The following is a 2,719-nucleotide window of genomic DNA, read 5'->3' on the forward strand; positions in this document are numbered from 1 at the left end:
GGGGATGTCCATCCGTGCTTCCGTCCTAAGCCCCAGTCAGGCATCCCCGCAGCTCCCTCCTTTGCCCATCCATCATCTGTTTGCCTATCTGTCCACCTGTCCATATCCATCCATCCATCCATCCATCTCTCTGTGTATGTGTCTATTATCCACCTGTGTATGTATTCAGCTATCTGTGAATCCATCCATCCATCTATCTTTCCATCTATCCATCTGTCTATTATCCATCTATCAATTTGCCCATCTATCAGTCTATTATCCAGCTGTTTCTATCCATTCATCCATCCATTCATCCATCCATCCATCCACCCACCTCTATAGCTCCTGTTTTTCTATCCATTTATCCATCCATCTCTATGTCTACTTGTCTTTCCATCTATCCATTGACTTGTCTTTCTACCTATTCATCTGCTTATCTGTTATCCACCTCTCTGTCAATCTGTCCATCAATCTGATCTATTATTTAGTGATGAGTTCATCCATCCATCCACCTCTATATCTGTTGGTCTATCCACCTGTATATTTATCCATCCATCCATCCCTCCATCCATCCATCCATTTGTCTATCCATATCTATCTACTATCCCTCCATCCCTCCATCATTCTGTCTATCCGTTGTCTGTCCATCCATCCACCCCCAGCACCCTCCCTCCGATTACTGCCCCACATCCCCCCCGCTCCCCTCCCCGCTCCTGCCCCTTCCCAGGACTCAGGGCACGCTGTGCCCCCACCCCTGCGGGCAGAGGAACATGGTGCCCCCCCACCCCGCAGCAGGGAGAGCTGAGCCCAGCCGGTCCCTGGGGCAAATCCCCTGCCCCATCCCCCCACCTGCTGCCCCCACCCCAAGGCTGGGGCAGGCGGTGAAGAACCATGGACTTCCTATCCCCACAGGAAGTGATGCTGTTGCCATCTTCCTTTGGGTTTTTACCCCCACTTCTGTCCCCGTTGATGGGGCCTCTCACCCAGTTGCCTCCCTGGGGCACCCTGAGGCCAGCGAGGGGTCAGAAGGGCCCTCCCGTGGGGTCCCTGTGGGTCCCTCAGCTGCCTCTGGACTAGGCTGAAACCTAGACACCTGCTGCCATCTTGTCTCCCCCCCTCACCTGGGTGTCCCAGGGATCAGAAGGCAAGGACCCCCTCCTGCTTAATCCCCTAAACTCATTAATGGGAGCTGAATAATTGCCAACGATCCCAAGGAATTAGAAAGGGGGGGTGGTGCGGGCTGGGGGGACAGGATTTTGCCCTCCTGCCCCTCCCCCATCTTGTGCCCCTCCCTCCTGCTGGGATTATTCACGCGGCGGGGAGCCATGGCGATAATCCCCCTGCTCCCCCCACAGGGATTAAGTGCCGCCCCCCCGCCCCCGAGACATATGTTCAGCCATGAGGCTGATTTGACTGCACCGGGCACCACATGCGTCTGTGCACACACACATGCCAGGCACTGAGGCACGGGCTCCCCTGCACATGCACACACACACGCACGCACACTTTAGAAGTAGATGTGTGGCGAAGGAGAGGGAGAGCTGGGAGGCTGGTGGGGGTGTGTCGGGGCCGGGACACCTGAGTTGTGTGTGCATGTGTGTGTGTGTGGGGGGGGGGGTGCCTGAGTTCTGTGTGTGTGTGTGTGTGTGTGCACGTGCGCGTGTGTGTGCGCGCACACCTGGGCTCCATGTGCCTGTGAGCCGGGTGGACAGGCCATGTTGGGGGTGGGGGGTGCAAAGGGCAGTGGGGAGGTTGAGGGGGGCTCCTGAGTAACCTTCCAACTCTGAGCTGCCTGGGAGATGGGGGGAGCGGGGTCTCAGCAGTAGGGGGCTGCCTCAGGGGCTTCTGGGATGGAGAGAGCCCCCTTGGACTGGAGGAGGGGTCATTACCGTAATTTCCCTAAATAAAGCCCCCTCTCAATCTGCACCAGGTACAGCCCCCTCCCCCAGCACAGCGACTGTATTTTCCCTAAATGAAGCTCCCCTCAATCCCTGCCAGGATCTCACTTGCCCAGGCAGAGGCCCTGATCCTGACCGCTCTGCTCTCAGACTGCGGCCCCCACCAGTTCCTATTGGCTGTGTGGGGCCTCTCTGGATGATTTGACTTGAGTCAGCAAATGCAGCTGGTTCTGGGGTGGGGCTGGGAGCCCGTTTGCCTGGGCTCTCCTCTCCCTCCGTGCCTCAGTTTAACCCAGTGTGTGTGTGTGTGTGTGTGTGTGTGTGTGTGTGTGTGTGTGTAATGGTGGGGGGAGCTGCTTTGTATGTTAATCCCTGCACTGCCAGGAGGGGTCCATGAAAATGGACCTCTCCTGCCACTCGTCCAGTGAGTGGACGGGGCAGACGGCACGAATCATGCGTCGCGGAGACCAACTGGCAACTACGGGAGTGGTGTTTCGAGGTGGGTTTCGGCTTCCTCGATCACGACCAGCACATCACGACGAGAGACGTGCTAGGATGGGACGGGCTCCACCTTTCCCCTAAAGGTAAGCGTGTTCTCTTTTAGGTTGGCGGAGCTACTCCGGTGGGCTTTAAACTAGGCTCGTCGGGGGAAGGGGCAGATGAGGGCGGAGGATACATCAGACTACCAGACCAAACGGCGCCCACAACTACAGCCCAGCCCAGACCGACAAGCGCAGCAGATAAACAGGTAAGAGATGGGGACCAGGGGAATGCTGGGACTAGGGGGTCGGTATACACGTCTACTGGAGGCCTGAAATGCCTCTACACTAATGCCCGTAGCA

This window comes from Alligator sinensis, unplaced genomic scaffold, assembly GCF_000455745.1.
Source record: "Alligator sinensis unplaced genomic scaffold, ASM45574v1 scaffold113_1, whole genome shotgun sequence".
Lineage (NCBI taxonomy): Eukaryota > Metazoa > Chordata > Crocodylia > Alligatoridae > Alligator > Alligator sinensis.